Here is an 18,009-nt window from a genome sequence, read left to right on the forward strand (position 1 = left end):
GAAGCATCCTCTTTTCTTTTCTTTTCTTTTCTTTTTTTTACGTTTATAATTTGGTAGGAAGAAACTTAAAAAAATAGCAAAGGGCAAGCTGTGCCACCCTAGGACAACTGGTGGCTTTTGACTTGCTTCCTCTTCTGTGAAATGGAGTGTTTAACTTCTCAGGACTGTCACAGCGTAACTGTCCCCGGTGCCTGGGTGGGGTGCACGCGACAGCGTGGCCCTGCTGCGGTCACCGCCAGGGTGCACGAAGGATAAGCGCAGTGCTTGATGTACGGTTTTTCACCCGCTTGGTTCTGTCCAGCAAGGTCCCTTCGGCTGCGCCGCCGGGTACCAAGCACCAGCCACCGGGCCAGGGAGGCTCCGCCACCGGCCGCGCGCAGAGGCCGCCAGCGCGGCGGAGTCAAGGCCACTCCCAGCCGCCGACCGTGCTAGCCGACTTGGCTCCCAGCAGGCAGTGACCTCGCCTCCAACTGCGGCTATTCGTTTGAATTCTGGCGCCACTCCCACGCCACGTAGAGCTGAGCGGCCCGCCAGACTCGGAGCAGACCGGTGGCAGCGTGCCGGCGGGAGCGCGCGCAGAGAATGGACGGGCACGCGGCAGACGGGCACGCGCGCCACGCCCCGGAAAGGCAGGGAAGAAAAGAGCCACGGCGCGCGCTCTCACGCGTTGATTCTGGCAGAGGCCACGCCCCCGTCGGCCCTCGCGTCCAATCGGAACTAGAGGGGAGGGGCAGCCTCAGTCTGGTTCCACGGAGGCTATAAAGGGAGCTGCGGGCGCCACGGTTCGTTCTTTTACGTCCGGAGCTTGAGGTGTCGTGTCCCTGTGTAGGTGAGTGAGCTAGTAGGGCGCGGGGATTGGGGGTGGAGGGAATGTAGGAGCGGAAAGTGATGGCGCAGAGTGAGTTTGGAGGCTTAAGGTTCTGTCGAGCAGCCGCCGAAGCTTCAGCCCAGAGGCCCGTTGTAAACGCCCTCGGTTAAATGCGCATAAGCCGTGGATTGATTCCGGGAATGTAGCCTAGGCCGGAGGAGACAGGAACTGGGCGGCCTGACTGAAGGCCGCAGGGGATCTGTCTTCCCCACTCCTGGCTCGGGAGGATTCGTAAACATTAGGGTTTGCCGAAGAAGGTTCTAGGAGTTAATATGCTGTTCTGGAGGTACTGGTGTTCCCCCAGGAGGCATCCGGTTACACACCGATCTTTTCACAGGGACAATGGCGCCATCATTCTGTGTCGGCAAGCAGTTGGGAAGAGAAGCCGAGGTAAGGGCCACGCAGCATAGTTTTCTGGTTGCAGTAGACTGGATGTGGCAACAAGATATGATTAAAAATGTTTCTTTTCCTTAGAGGAAGAAGAGAGGCCAAAACCACCATCGAAAATACATAGCAGGAAGTAACTTCCTTTAATCTTTTTAAAAGGTGTGTATGAAGCCTGGATTTTTTTCAGCAAAGGGAACGTTTCGTTTTCACTGTAAAGATTTGTTTACCGGCGGCTTTCTACGTATTGATTCTGAAACAACGCTGGCTAGCCCTATTTGTAAATGCGTAGTGGACAGATGGATTGGACATTGCTCTAAACAGTTGTGATACAGTAACAATGTATAAAAGTGAAATAGTTTTTTAAATATGTGTAAGTTAAAGGTGTGTCATACTTTCTGTCAGCAGAGAATGCCACCCCATTGAAATGGCCAGCAGCCTGGAAAGATCGTAGAGCAGGAATGCATGTGAGTGGAGTTTGCTTTGTTTCCTGCTGAGCATAGTATCTTCGGTCTGATCTATGATGATCCTATCCCGAACCTGAATTCCTGTTGAAAAACCATAATTACGGATCTGGCTTCTGAGATGGACCCTTACAAAGGCACTGTTATATTTTGTTTTGGTGTTGGTAGTGTTGGTAATTTCTGTGTTTCTTTTCTAGGGCCGATGAGGCTTTTCTGGCACAGGAGGACCAGACCAGCAGAGAATCCAGTATTGGATGCTGGGGTGTTTTGAGATGGGGTCTCTACATATGCCCAGCTAGCTGTCTTTGAACCCCTCTACCTGCATCCCATGTGTCAGCAAGACTAGTCAGGACGCCATTTTTTGTTGTTGGATTTAACAGGGGGATGAAATTAAAGCTGGGTGAAAAGTAGCAGTGATTGAGAGCCTTATGAAGAACAGGACAACATTCTAGTATAGCCTACTGAGTTGAGGGTTGTTTGTGTATAAGGCAGGGCTCAAATGCATTCTTAACTTTACCATTCTGTGAAAAACAGATGAGGTGGTATATAGCTGTACTGACTGAACAAAATTGAGTATTTACACCCGTGCAAAAAAGTTAAGTGTTCTGTAAAATGGGTTATATGCCACTTTTCTTTATCCCACAGTGGTTACTATGAATGCTGCAATAAACTTACAGTTGGAAATAGTTCTCCGCGATTCATTGTGTCAGCAGTGGTGCCCTGGTCTAGTTTTTTTTTTTTTTTCCTACCTACATGGGAATTGGGATTTAAAGGTTGTCAGTCTCACAGCATGATTGTGTGTATTGTCCAGGGGTGCCCTCCACACCTCTTTCCCTATTTGCTGTAGCACACACAAGGCAGAGCTCAGATGCACCTGTCTGCTAACTGCCAAGGTGAAAGATGATGGGCTGCTGTTACCAGCTTACTAAGTCTCCTAAATTGCCTGTCACTGGCCTTTGCAGTGTGGAGTCTAGTTGCTTTGAGGGGTCTATTCCAAATGCAAATAGTTCAAGATCTTAGACCAGGCTAATCCACCTGCCTCAAATACAGGATTAAAGACATACACTGATTAGAGTTTGGACAAGGTTTGAGTAGCCTTGGCTGTCCTAGATGGCACTTTCTGGACCAGCTGGATGGGGAACTCCTAGGATGCCTGCCTTTAAAACTAGAGGGATCTTGTTTTGTCCCTGTAGTTTTTGTCTTTTCAGGTAGCCCTGGTGACAATTTCTTCAGGGAATCTTGAAAGGTGAATTGGCTGTAAATATGCAGTTCCTTGTGTTCCGTAACTGGGCCATGAGCCTTGTATCCCGTACCATGTAGTTGACTCGTGTACAGTCCCGGTGTTTACAAGTAAGGTCAGGTAGTCTCCATTTTATGTGTAACTTGACTATCAGGTCTTTTTGTTCCACATACATTTCCCCAGTCCTTTTCGATGTTTTCATTTGATACTGTCTTTTAGTACCTTTGTTTTAGTTCCTTTTGTTTGAGAAGATCTGTGCTCCTAGCTGACCTCTGAGTCAGATCTACCCTTTACTGTATCCCTGCTGGGACTGAAGGCATGGGTCACAGTGCCTGGCTGTTTTGGTGCTGGGAATTGAATCCAGGGATTTGCACATGTGCTACCCCACTAAATTATAACCCTTTACTCCTGAGGCTTGTGGTTTTATGTATCTGTTGATGGCTGTAGACTTCCCTCTAGTACTGCTGTGCTCTACCACATAGGTTATTTGTTGTGTCTCCTTTATTTGAAGAAATAGTTTTAATTTCCCTGTTGATTTCATTTTTAATAGTGGATAACTATGAACTGTGAGGGAAACTTTATTCCCTAATTCTTGCCTTTCTTTGGTTCTATTATGTGTAGGCTTCACTGTCTTTTGAGGTCTTCGAATAATTCAATGTTTCATTTATTGGTAGATCTCAAAGACCCAGGGCAGGGTAAGATACTTTAATATTGCACAGTAAAGTATTTCAAAACAAAGGGGTGTGGTGGCACATGACTTTTCATCCCAGCAGAGGCAGGTGGATCTCTTCCAAGTGCAGCTTACAGAGCCCCTTCCAGGTGAGGGCTACACAAAAGGAACATCCATCTCCACTCCCCCAGAGGGGGGAGAACTAACAGGAAATTTAAAGCACTTTTTGACCTTTTATCCAAACTGGCAAACTAAAAGTAAGGCAGTCTTGTGAAATGGTTTATTTTCAAGCCCTTTGACCTCTTTCTGCAGTCTTTGCTGTTTCCTGGCCTTCTAATGGGTTTTGTTTTGTTTGAGATGTTTTTTTTTCTGCATAGTCTTTGTAAATCAGGCAGGCCTCAAACTCAGATCTTCCTCCCTGAGTGCTGGGGTTACAGTGCACTTTCTAATGGGTCTTTTAATACATCTTATTTAGTTAGTTGATATCCAAATTGAATGTACTAGTTCGCCAAGGAGCCCAGAGACAAACTTTTGTCACTGGAGGTACAGGATGCCAAGAAAAAAAAAAAAACTGAGCTAGAATGATAGCTCAGGTTCAGAGCGCACTGCCTGCTCTATCATAGGTCCTGAGTTCAGTTGCCAGCAACCACATGATGGCTAGCAACTATTGTATACATAATAAATCTTTTAAATTAAAAGAAATAGAAGACATAAGTGAGAAGTTTATGTTCTTTAAATTTTATTATGTATACAGTGTTTTGCCTGCAGGCCAGAAGAGGGCACCAAATCTCATGATTATGAGCCACCATGTGGTTTCAGGAGTTGAACTCAGGACCTCTGGAAGAGCAGACAGTGGTGCTCTTAACCTCTCAGCTTTCTCTTCAGCCCAGCCCCACCCCACACATTTTTTTGCTAATTAGTTTGAAAGAAGAGGTCCTCACTCAGACCACGCTGTCCTTGAATTTATGCAGTCCTCCTGGAGGTTACAGGCCTATGCCACCATGCCCAGCAAGATTATTTGTGCCAAAGGATTAAACTGAGTCAAAACCAGTTCAAGTATACAAAGAATACAGTGAGACCTAAGGAACACGTGCACAGAAAGTATAGTATAGTTTAGAATCTACCTGTGATAAATTGGGGGGACCTTGATATGAGTGGGGTGAAAAAGTGGAATAAAATAAGGCTGAATGCTAAGTACATTTTTACATTATATTTTAGCAGAGTAGTAGTTCAAGTTTTAGGCACTTCTGTAAATTTTTATGTTTTTCAGTAAGATCAAAGTTAATGTTTCATTCATGGAAGAATTTTGTGTGTCTGGATGGGAGTTGGGTAGTATGTGCACATGTATGCAGCTGCCCTTTCAGAAGAGGGTTCCAGACTCCCCAGGCTTGGGCTTTGGGAGCCTGCCTATGTGGGAGCTGGGAACTGAACTTGGGTCCACTGAAAGAGCACGAGGACTTTAACCACTGAGTCGTCCCAGTTATTGACTGGAGGGTTTATACCCCAACAAGTCCAAGAGGGCATCATTTTAGTAGAACTAAATTTGAAAGCCCAACCTTTTTATAGTTAAAATTAGTGTCCATTAAACTCACTAAGTGAAACCTTTTAATACACACTGGATAATGTTTTTCACTAAGCATGAAAGACTAGCCTTCTAACTTAAAAATGCTGACTGGCTAATTAATACTGGGAACTAGAGAGATGGTTCATAGGTTGAGAGACTTCCGAAGGTCCACAGCAACTACCTGGTGGCTCATAACCATCTGTAATAAGATCTGGTACCCTCTTCTGGTGCTCAGGTACACATGCAGGCAGAGTGCTATATAAATAAGTAAATCTTTAAAAAACAAAAGGTTAATACTAGTTATCCTTGGGGACTTTTGAGTTGTTACCTTGTTAAGGAATTTACCTAAAGGCCTACCAGAAACTCAAGTATAAAATAAACCCAGTGGGGGCTGGAGAGATGACTCAGAGGTTAAAAACACTTGCTTTTCTTCCAAAGGTCCTGAGTTCAATTCTCAGCAACCACATGGTGGTTCATAACCGTCTATAGTAAGAGCTCGTGTGCAGGCAAGACAGAATATTGTATTTAAAAAAAGTCCAGTGGTGGCAGCCAATGCTTGTCTTTAATCCCAGCACTCTGAAGAGAAGGGAGGGCAGGCAGATCTCTGAGTTCAAGGCCAGCCTGGTCTACAGAGTGAGTTCCAGGACAATCAGGGCTACACAGAGATACCCTCTCTCAAAAGCAAACAAATATACCTTAATGGGATCTCACTACCATAACATAAAATAATTACTTCAAACGGTTTCCTAAGTTAAGAGCAGAATTTATGTATCTAGCTTCAGTAACTAGCCAAGTGCAATTCATTTGCTCCTGCCTTGTATCAGGCTTCCACATAATCTTAAAATATAGTAGGTACAAACCTACCATTTGCTGCTTTCTAAAATTAGTTCTATTGCCAGAAACCTAATCTGCACAGCACTTGGTTTCTCAGTCAAGTGTCCTCTGAACCGACTAGCAAGCATTAAAAGCTTGCTGCTTGTAGTATATATGTGAGCTGCTGACTTTTTCTGTAGCTTTTTCTCCCAGTTAACCAGTGGGAATTAAGGAACAGCCCTTACCTGATTTTTGTTTCTTTTGTTTTGAGACTGTCTCACTGTGCAACTCAAGCTGGCCTCAGTTCACGGCAAACATAAGTCAAGTTTCTAAGTACTGGGATTTTATAAGCATGAACCAGCATTCTGGACTTAGAACCCTTATTTGAATCTTGGCCTGTTTATCTTACACCAGTTTTTTTGTTGTTTTAATTTGTTTAGTTTAGTTTTGTTTTGTTTTGTTTTCGAGACAGGGTTTCTCTGTGTAGCCTTGGCTGTCCTAGACTGGCTTTGTTCAAACTCACAGAGATCCGCCTGCCTCTGCCTCCCCAAGTGCTGGGGTTACAGGCATGTGCTACCCCTTTCTGCTAGTTTCTTGTTCTTTACAGTTAGATTTTCCTTCCCAAAGCTTGTATCTAATTTAGCCACCTTCCCATGTAGTATGTAAAACTGACAGTGTAGCCAATGCTTTTGGCCTTGGCCTACCCTACCAGCCCTATACCCTGGGTATGTACAGAAGATCAGATAAGTCCACATTTATCCATTTATTTTGGATTTTAGAAAGTTATGGGTCATCTAGAGGGAAAGGATAATTTTTCTTTATGAGAACCAGAATCTTTATCCTCATTCTCAGGAGTCCTGAATTTGTCTCTACCACTAAACCACTGCTCAAGACTCAGAATGCCAGGGAGTTGAATCTGACCTAGCTATACCAGGAAATAAGTATTTAATCTAATTGAATTGTAGATGGTTCCCAAGTTGCTCAGTCCTTATCTGATGGTGCTGTTGGGAAACTGAAAATTTTAGGAAGTAGGGGCTTAGTTGGAGGAAGTCCTTAAAGGAACTTTAGGGTATGTCCTTAAAGGAACAACTGAAGCCCTGGGCCTTACCACTCCTTTACCTGTCTGATTGCCATGAGGTAGACAGCTTTGCTTCCCGCTATGATATTCTCTCAGGGTTAGCAATGGCCTCAAATGACTGTGGACTGAAACCTCTGACACTAGTTGGTTTCTGTCAACTTGATACAAACAGACATCTAGGAAAAAAAAAATTATATTTATTTTGTTTTTTTAAGACAGGGTCTCACTATGAAGCTCTGGCTGTCCTGGAACTTACTTTGTAGGCTAGGCTACCCTTGAACCAAAGATTTCCCTGCCTCTGCCTCCAGAGTGCTGGGATTAAAGATGTGTGTAGTTCGAGACCAGCCTGGTCTACAAAGCAAGTCTAGAAGAGCCAAGACTACACAGAGAAACCCTGTGTCAAATAAATAAATAAAAGAGTGTTTCACACCCAGCTTGGAAGAGGGACTCTTAATTGAGAAAATGCCTCCCTAGGGAGGTGGGCTTGGGTAGTATAAGAAAACAAGCTGAGCTGGGTTAGGATGGCAGGCAGATCTCTGTGAGTTGAGGACAGGCAGGGCTACACAGAGAGACCCTGATTTGGGAAAAACAAACAAAAAGCTGAGCAAGCCAATAGGCAGCATTCCTCCATAGTTTCTACTTCAGCTCCTGCTTCAAGTTCTGCCCTGACTTCACTCAGTGATGGAGTGGCCTCAGAGTTGTAAGCTGAAATAAACCCTTTTCTTCTCAAGTTGCTTTTGGTCATGGTGTTTTATCACAGCAACAGAAACCCTAAGACAGAAGCCATTAGCTAAAATAAACTCCCTAAAAGATAATTACTTGCAAATCTTAGCTGGGCATAGTGGTGCACACCTTTAGTCTCAGCACTCAGGAAGGCAGAGTCAGCCAGATCTCTGAATTAGTCCAGTATAGTCAAGGCTATAAGGAGAAAATCTGTTGGGGGGGGGCGGGGAGAACGAAAGAAAATCTTAACATTAAGATTATGCATTCAGGGGGCTGGAGAGATGGTTCAGTGATTAAGAGCACTACCGGCTCTTTGAGAGGACCTGGGACCCAGGTTCAATTCCCAGCACCCACATGGCAGCTCAAAACTGTCTGTAACCCCAATTTCAAGGGATCTGACATTTCAAACTAATGTACATAAAATAAAATTAAAAACATTTAAAAAAATTATGCATTCAGTGTCTGACAAGATGATTTAATGGGTAAATGCCACCTAACCCAGTGACCTCTGACCTCTGCATTCGAAGCATGGCATTCCTGCATGTGCACACACAAATAAATATAAAAGAACAAAAGCAAAGACTATATGTTTGGGGACTATCTCTGTAATAACTAGAGGGTTTTCCTTGAACCTGTAGAATACATAAAGACTATAAGGATATAGAGTTTTGCCTCATGGTATAAGGATGGTTCAATACATGAGACAAAATTCAAAATCGATCACATCAACAGAATGAAGAGAAAATGCCACGATTATCTCAATAGGTACAAAAAGATACGGGATAAACAGCATCACTTCATGAAAAATTTATAAAAATTAGGATTATAAGAAACTACCCAGCTGGATGTGGTGGTACAGGTCTTTAATCCCAGCACTCAGGAGGCAGAGGCAGCCAGGAGTCTTTTACAAAGAGAAAGCTCTCAAAAAAAAAATAACAAACAAACAAACAAACAAAACAAAAAAAAAAGAAAGAAAAAAAAAACAGAAAAAAAAAAACTACCCAACACAAGAAACACCAGAGCTACCCCGGTTGACTGCCTCATAACCCAAAATAAAGAGAAGTGTACAAGGAGTCAGCTGAGTGAATGTAGCTTTATTAGGGAAAATTGAGAAAGAATGCCCAAGAGAGGAGAGGGTCTCCAAGTGAGGAATACCCAAAACCAATCAATTTGTACCATTAGCATGTGCTAGAAAAAGAAAAATTAGTTCTCAAAAGAAGATACACAGACTTCCTGTCAGCATATGAAAACAAAACAAAAAATAACTTTGCATCTCTGGGTTAGGTAATTACTAATTAACAGGTAAATGGAATACAAAAGAAAGAGATCAGATTGGTTGTTATCAAAAAGACAAAAGCATGGATGCTAGCAAGAAAGAGAGAGGAGTACTCTTAGATGCAGCTGGCCGAGACGTGTGCTAGTACAGTCATTGTGTAAATAGGAAGGGTCTTCAGCAACCTAGAATAGAATTTCTATGGGATCTAGCAATCCCAATAACTGAAAGAAACATCTGTAGAGGTGATGTGTTTATTGAAGGAGTCACAATAGGTATGATGGAATCATGTTACAGATCCTTTGATGAATGGTTACAGATTACATGGCTATAAAACTGCCAAAATGTGCATGCCTGTAATCCTAGCCCTTAGAAGGTAGAGGTAAGAAGGTTGGGAGTTCAAGGTTATCTTTAGCGTCATACTGAGTTTAAGGCTAGCCTGAGCTAAATGATATCCTGTCTCAAAAAATAAAAATAAAAAACAAAGTTTGAATATTTCCTATTTGGAAGAACACAATAGCATTGGATTTGTATATTAAGTGAAATGAGCCAGATAGTCTCTGGCAAGTACTGTCCTGTTGTTTACCTTATTTATTTTTTGCACTTTGTGATAATGAACTAACCCAGTACTTAGTACATGGTAGGCATACGCTCCAACACACTGAGTTAAATGTCAAGTTCCTATGTCTCATTTACAGGGGGACTTATACTTCAGGGTATAGTAATAGTGACTGTAAACATGGGGGCTCAGTAAAGAAACTGCCCAAATGGCCTCTCCATTAAGAGATAAGAAAGAGGGCTGGAGAGATAGCTCAGCGGTTTAAGAGCACTGACTGCTCTTCCAGAGGTCCTGAGTTCAATTCCCAGCAACCACATGTTGGCTTACAACCATCTACAATGGAATCTGAGTCCCTCTTCTGGTGTGCATGAAAACAGAGCATTCATATACATAAAATAAACCTTAAAAAAAAGAGAGATAAGAAGAAATATCCAGAGCAGAGAGAAAAAGGCTGGACAAGGCCAGGGCTAGGGAATCAAGAGAGTGGGAGAGAATAGGAGCTCATTTCTGGATACACAGACTGCCTGAGACCTAACAGTTACAAAAGCCCAAAAGGGATACCAAAAGGGAGAAACAAAAAGGATGGTTAAGCAGTGTGCTGAATAGGAGCGCACTTCTAATGGTCTGTAGAGCATAGCGGAATAGTGGACAACGATTAACTGTTTCAGGATAGTAGTAGATTTTGAATGTTCTCAGCACAAAGAAATGATGACTCCTGAGTGATAAACGCCATGATCAAAAACCAGGGAGAAGAGAGTTTATTTCACCCTACAGTTCCACAGCATAATCTATCATCAAAGGTAGTCAGGGCAGGAACCTGGAGGCAGGAAGCAGGAACCATGGAGGAGTGCTGCTTACTGGCTTGCTTGTTCCCCATAGCTTGCTCAGTTTGCTTTCTTATAGCACCCAGAACTACCCTTCTAGGGATGGCACCGCCCACAGTAAACTGAACCCTCCCACATCAATTAAAAAAAAAAAAGAAAAAGCACAACAGGTTTGCCGATAGGCCAAACTGGTGTGGGAATTTTCTCATTTGTATACAGGTATCAAAATGTCACAGTGTGCTTACATAAATATGTACTATCACTAGATATCATTTCATTCCAAAATAAAAATAACATACGTACAGTAAATACACATATGTATGACGTGTGAGTTGAGGTCAGAAAAGTTTTAACTAATCCTTGCATTCTAACTTATTAAATAGAAAGTAAAATTGATATACATTGTCATACATTTTAACATATATAGCTTTTATGAATTGTTCTACAGGTATGTACATACCCATAACACTATTACTACATTCAGGATGAGAACATGCATTGTATCCAAAAGTGTAGGGGCTTTATTTTCAGGAAGGGATGGCATGTAATATCCAAATCAAGATATTGAGTAGGCAGCGAAAATTTCACATCTAGACTTCTGGGGAGAGATCTAAGCTGTAGAAATACAATTTGGAGTCATTGGTGTATATGGAGGGTATATTTAAAGCTACAAGATTATTTTATTTTTGATACTTATCAAGGGTGAATCCAGCACCTACACATGCTGGTCAAATGCTCTACTACCGAGTGACATGCCCCAGAGGTTTTTGTTTTGTTTGTTAAGATGTTGTTCCGAGGCCCCCGAGGCCCCATATGCTAGCTTCACACGCATGAGCTCAAGTGAATCTCCCATGTCTCTAAAGCACAGGACTAGAAGAACTCACTACGTCACTGACAATGCTACAACACTAAATGTGATAACCAGGGGAGAAAGGGAAGAGAGAAGTGATCCGTAGGTTGAGCTCTGCGTCATTCAACAATTAGGACATTTCAGGTTTATTCAGTTCAAATTTCAGGTGTTATTTTGTTGTCAGATTCAGGTGCTACATTTGGAACAGACAAACCTAGAGTGAAATAATCAGTAACAAACCAAGATGAGAACTATACAAATAAGCACATAGGAGGTAGGGCTAAAAATCGCCTTCAATTTTTTTATTTTTTATTTTTTTTTAAGACAGAGTTTTTCAGTGTAGCCTTGGCTGTTCTGGACTGGCTTTGTAGACCAGGCTGGCCTAGAACTCACAGAAGCCCACCTGCATCTGCCTCCCCAAGTGCTGGGATTACAGTTGTGGGCCAACCCACCCTGCTGCCTTAGAATTTTATGCAGAGTTTTGTACTGGAAGAAAATGGAACTTTCTGATGACAGATTTTTGAAGTAATAAAGTAACCTTCAGGAAAGAAGGAGAGGAGAAATTTAACAGAAGGACTTTCATCAGACACTGTGGAATTTGGGGAGACAGAGTTGACCTTGAACAAGTTATAGTTTGCCCTACAGTGTTAAAATGTCAACTGAAAACTGCCGATTTGAATGAGGTTAACTGCATACTTCTTCATTATTCTCCTACTGTGCTTATCAGCTTGGGAGCAGAAAACAGATAACCAGCTTAATCGAATTTAGGAATAAATCACCCAGGGGGATCAGAGCAAGGATTGTCAAGGGTATTGAGGACACAGGAAAAGCGTTAAAATCGTTGGCCTTATGATCTAGACTGGTGGATCCAGGAGTGACAGGATTGTGCTAGAAAACTATCTCAGGTAAGAGTGATCATTAGGTATGCCATGGGAAGGTGCTGCTGAAAAAATAAGTGAGACCCTCCTAATTATGCCACAGAGCAGCATACAGCCTATCTATTATATTGGATTACGGACTTATCTTTCTCTAGCCCTGAAGGGTGATTTCCAGGAAAACAGGCTATCGCAGCCTGTGTTCTATAAACTCAGTGGTGAGGGCAGTACAAATGTCTTCTGTGAAATATTTGTGGAGTCCAATGAAATTCAGTATGCTTTCACTTAATTGTGTTAAGGTGTGTCTCTGTATATTAGATTGGTTTTGTTGTTGTTGTTTTGTTTCTCTGTGTATCCTTGGCTGTCCTGGACTTACTCTGTAGACCAGGCTGGCCTTGAACTCACAGTGATCTGCCAGCCTCTGCTCCCTAGAGGATTAAAGGCAAGATTAAAGGCGTTTGCCACCGTGCTGGCTTGTTTATTCAGTTGTTAATTGCTGAACCAGCAAGTGAACTAAACACTACTAGGTCCTGATGTTGTCATTGCTCTTGAGGAATCTCCTGTCTCAGTGTTCTGTAAAAATTACTCCCCAATTATCTCTGATTTGTTAATATAGAAGCTGAAGAGCCTATAACAGCAGAGGAGACAGTAGGCAGACTGTTCCCGGTCTGGGGGTCATAGGTAGCGAGAGAGGAGAGGAAGAAGGTAGCTATGCTGTGAGGGGACAAAGATGGAGCACGACTAGTGGGAGGGAGCGACACAGGACACGGGACGAAAAGGGACGCCACACGGGCACACCAGGACTAGATGGCAAATAGCATGGGGCACACAACTGGGAAGTAGGCCACGCTAGCCTAGTCAAGTTAGAATAGATCGATATCTGACCAGTTAGGGTGCTTGAAGCTTATTAGAATGTAACAGCTCTCTGTGTCATATTTGAGAGCTAGAGCGGCCATGGCGCGTGGGGAGACAGTTAATGGCAACAATGGTCTGATTTAAATCCTCCGATCAAACAAAAAGGAGTAAGAAAAATCATAAGCTGCTGAGTACAATCTGCGTATAGTCCCCTCCAAATTCACATGTTAACACACCCCCAAAAGAAAGGCACGAAGCCCTGAAAGTCTTCACCGGTGACGAAATTCAGAAATCAGAATAAAGAGGCATCCAAATCTTACTTTTAAAAATTAATTATTCTTATATGTATGGTGTTTTGCCTGCCTATATGTCTGTGCACCATGTGCATACAATGCCCGCAGAGACCAGAAGAGGGTATAGGATCCCCCGGAGTTACAAGCAATTGTGAACTGCCATGTGGGTACTGGAAGAACAGCCAGCGTCGTCACCGAGGTGTTTCTCCTGTCCCAATTTTTTTTCTTTTCTTAATGACCCAGAAAACTTTAGTGTTTGGTGCCTATTCTCTCACTGTTGTAACTACATTTACTAGATATTAATGACAATTTCTGAACCATACCTTTGTATAAAAATTTTAAAAAATAAAATAAAAGCTGGGTGCAGTAGCACATGCCTGTAATTCCAGCATTCAGGGAGGCAGAGGCGGGCAGATCTCTGTGAGTTCGAGGCCAGCCTGGTTTACAAATCAAGTCCAGGACAGCCAAGGCTACACAGAGAAACCCTGTCTTGAAAAAACAAAAATAAATAAACAAACAAATAGATAGATAATTTATTTGGCCTGAGTTTTTATTATTGCTAATATTTGTATTTTAATAACTGGAGGCTAATTCATTTATATTTTAAATTTAAAAATAAATCAGATCTAAGCTGGGTATGGTGGTACGCATTTGTGATCCTTGCACTCAGGGAGGCAGAGGCAGGTGGATCTCTGTGAATTTAAGGTCAGCCTGGTCTACAAAGTGAGTTCAGGACAGCCAAACCTACACAGAGAAACCCTGTCTTGAAAAACAAAACAAAAATAAGCCAGGCTTGCATGTCTTTAATCCTAACACTTGAGAGGCAGAGGTAGGAAGAACTCTGTAAGTTCCAGGACAGCCAGGCTAATGTAGAGGCCCTGTCTTGAGAAATCTCATAAGTCCCAGATGTCGTGGTATACATCTCTAATTTCAGCCCACAGAGGCAGGAGGACCTCTGAGTTTAAGGCTCGCCTGGTCTACATAATGAGTTCCAGGACAGGCAGGAATATATAGTGAGACCCTGTCTCAAAAGACAAACAGGGCTGGAGAGATGGCTCAGTAGTTAAGAGCACTTGCCTGCTCTTCCAGAGCTCCTGAGTTCCATTCCCAGCAACCACATGGTGGCTCACATCCATCTGTAATAGGATCTGATGACCTTTTCTGGTGTGGGTGAAGACAAAGCACTCATATACATAAAATAAATAAATAAGTATATACATTAGGAACAACAAACAAAAAAGTAAAAATAAATGAACAAACAGGCATGAAAAAAATGTTGAATGGCAGCTCTCAGAGAACTGGCAAGGTGGCTGGCTTAACAGGTAAATACACTTGTCAGCCTGACAACCTGAGATCCGGTCCTAGGACTCACAGAAGAAGGAAAGAACCAACTCCTGCAAGTCGTCTGTTGACCTCCACATGTGTGCCCTGGCACATAACCTGCATGTACACACACACACACACACACACACACACACACACACAACAATCTAATTTTAAAATACTAAAAAAAAAAAAAAAAAAAAAAAAGTAGCAGTTTAACGTCTCCAAAATAGTCAAAACAGTCTTGAAATGTGTGGATCCATTTTGACATAGATGATTATACCTCTTTATTGCAGGGTGAGGTGGGAGGAGGGCAGACTGGGAGTGTTGAGACATGGTTTCATATACGTCAGACTACCTGAACTCTCTTTATAGCTAAGGCTGAGCTCCTGATCCTCCTGCCTTCACCTCCCCAGGGTTGGAATTACAGGCATACTTCACCAGGATCAGTTTTTACTTTCTTTAAGGTTGTTGCTTGGTTTTAATCTGATTTTTTTTTTGTATTAAATCATCTTAATAGGTTAGATGTATAATGAGTCAGAAATACACAAAGGTTAGAACTCATTAAATAAACATGTACTCAGTGGTTAGCATGTGTAAAAAGGCAGTGAATCAAACAGATGAGAATTCCTATCTTTGTGGAACTTACATTGTAGGGGGAGACAGAGCACACTACACAATCGCCTGTGCTACCAAGTGAAAACTGATTAAAAAAATTGAATATGGGCTTTTGGGATGGCTCTGAAGAAGTCATTGTTACTGTTATTTTGGGGGATCAAACTCAGACTCTAACATGTTCTACCACTGAGCTAAAACACTAGCAAATTATTACACAATTGAAAATTATTTTACTGTTAATTGGAGTTGACAGGTAAGATTTCCATAAAAAGTTGAGATTAATGAAGCAAATGTTTTTAGAGTGTAAAGGATTAGGCCATACACATACATCTGGAAAAGGGTCATTTCGGTGGCAGTGCCCTGGAGGCAAGGGTAAGGAGAGAGTGGAAACAGGATGTGCTGATAATATAGACCCTGTGGGTCATCCAACTTGCAGTGAAATAGGAAGCATTGTGAAAGAAAACAGACTCCAACAATGATTCATGCTCATTTAATGTCTGAACCCCCCCAAGGCCCAGAGAGTGACTCCTATGCCTTTTGCTGTTTAAAGAAACAAGAGCTCAGTGGGGAAAGACTGACTACAGATCTGAAGCAAAGAATGTACAAAATGGGCTTGGTAAAGCTTTCTCTAGGAGACTCCAAAGAAGCAAAACCGCGAGGTCTGTTGTTAAAGAACGCAGGAGCTCTCTTAGAGGATCTCCCACGGACAGAAGATGGAACACATTTCGACTTGATCAATCGAGAAGTACCCAGCGTCATTTCAGCGCACCTCTGGATGTGTCTGTAATAGCATCTCTAGAGAGGATAGGCTAATGAGGCAATGCCCGCCCCAGTTATGGCAGGCTGGACGTCAGGACTAAGAAAAGCCGGGGGTGGGGGGTGGGGGTGGGGGTGGGGGGAGGGACCACAACTAGAGGCCATAAATTCAGGCATCGCGTCTCTCTGTCTCTCTGTGTCCTGGCTGCCATAAGGTTAGGAAATTTGTTCCTTATACCTTCTGCCACGATGAACTAAATCCATGAGCTAATATAAATCTTCTCACTTTAATTCATTTTTCTTAGGTATTTGGTTACAAGGACAACAACAAAAAACTAACAGAAAAATTGATACCAGAAAAGTGTGGGGTCATTTTAGGGTCTAATTTTTGGTCTTCTTCTTCTTCTTCTTCTTCTTCTTCTTCTTCTTCTTCTTCTTCTTCTTCTTCTTCTTCTTCTTCTTCTTTTTTATGTTGTTGTCATTATTGGTTGTTGGTTTGGTTTGGTTTGCCTTGATTGAGATAGTGTTTCTCATTGAAGCCCTGGGTCTCCTGAAACTCACTCTGTAGATCAGACTGGCCTCCAACTCACAGAGATCCACCTGCCTCTGCCTCCCAAGCACTGGGATTAAAGGCCTACACCACCACTGACAGCTGTAGGGTCTATTTTTGATGATGTGATTTAGAAGCTCTTGGAATCATTGGATAGGAGTGGTTTTGAAAAGTTTAGACTTGTTGGCCATGGAGAGAAACTCTAGAATGTTGCAGGCAGAGCTTACTGGGGAGTCTAATGAAGATCCTGAAAATCAGACTACTGTTAAGAATTTGGATAGAAAACACTTGTTGCTGTTTGTTTGTTTGTTTTGTAACAATGTAACATTTTGTGTTTGTTCATGACCCAAGACTTTGTGGTTGGCTGTGTGTGACAGATTAAGTTAGTGAAGAAAATGTGATACTTCAAGCATTCTGACTCTCACATGGATATTGCCAGCTGCCTTTAGCTCCTAATAGCATGGGGCCACCTAGAGAAGTATTTCTCCATGTCCAGCCATCCAGTCACTCAAAGGTCAATGCAGCTATTATCCAGGAGTGGCTGGCTACTGCTCTAGCTATGAGCTGACCTTGGCACTGCAGCCTTTGCAAGCACACAGAATATAAGAGTTATGGGGTCAGCCAGTCACAGTGTACTCATATGCAATTACAACACTAGGGATGTGGAGGCAGAAGAACTGAAGGCCAGATACACAGCAACTTTGAGGCTAGCATTGTCCTTGGCCCTCTTCAAAATAAATGAATGAATGAAGGTCATTCATTATGGGGTCACTGAGGCTTCCACTCAAATTTCATAGGAGGCCTGGGAAGCCAGATGATGCACTGCATAGTAAAGATTCTTGTAGGCATCCCTTGAAAGGATGATGTGTAAAGCTATGAGGATAAAGTGAAAATTATAGAGGCTGGAGAGACAGCTCAGTAGTAGTTAGAGTGAGCTGTCAGAGAGACAGCTCACTGGTTGTTCTTCAAGAGGACCCTGATTCAATTCCCAGCACCCACACGGGAGTTAGACTCAAAACTGTCTGTAACTCCAGTTCCAGGGGAACTGATCTGACACCCTCACACAGACAGACAGGCAAAATACCAATGGACAGAAAAAAATTTAAATTATATATTATATATATGTGTATATAATATATAGATGCATATATATAGAGAGAGCTAAAGGTACAGTAGAGACCATGTAAAGTTAGAGATCCCAGGAACATAGAGTGTCTGCCTAAGAAACCTGTAGGCACCAAGCAGTACCAGCCAAAGAGTGAAGCAGTGGTCAATGTGGTCTAAAAATGGCAAGCATAGGGATGGCACTTCCTAAACTATTTGGATATCACACCATGTGCCCTAGATGCTAGGCATGGAGCTATAGGGTTTAATGTTATGCCTTCTGGGCTCTAGTCCTGATTTCTATGCCTCCATTCCTCTCTTTTGG

At 42.6% G+C, this 18,009-nt stretch overlaps 1 long non-coding RNA gene and 1 other non-coding gene across 3 annotated transcripts; both read left to right on the plus strand.

The window, feature by feature from the left end:
• Positions 1 to 690: 690 nt before the first annotated feature.
• LOC110558758 (uncharacterized) lies at positions 691 to 2,402 on the plus strand. Of its 2 annotated transcripts, none has more exons than XR_002477027.2 (5): positions 691 to 829; positions 1,206 to 1,258; positions 1,343 to 1,414; positions 1,658 to 1,719; positions 1,914 to 2,402. It is a non-coding gene; the product is annotated as an uncharacterized LOC110558758 (long non-coding RNA). The 2 variants fall into 2 exon arrangements; XR_002477026.2 differs by having other exon boundaries at positions 694 to 829; positions 1,661 to 1,719.
• LOC132654939 (small nucleolar RNA SNORD50) lies at positions 1,768 to 1,839 on the plus strand. Its single transcript, XR_009592540.1, has one exon. It is a non-coding gene; the product is annotated as a small nucleolar RNA SNORD50 (small nucleolar RNA).
• Positions 2,403 to 18,009: the final 15,607 nt, after the last annotated feature.

This window comes from Meriones unguiculatus, chromosome 6, assembly GCF_030254825.1.
Source record: "Meriones unguiculatus strain TT.TT164.6M chromosome 6, Bangor_MerUng_6.1, whole genome shotgun sequence".
Classification (NCBI taxonomy): Eukaryota; Metazoa; Chordata; class Mammalia; order Rodentia; family Muridae; genus Meriones; species Meriones unguiculatus.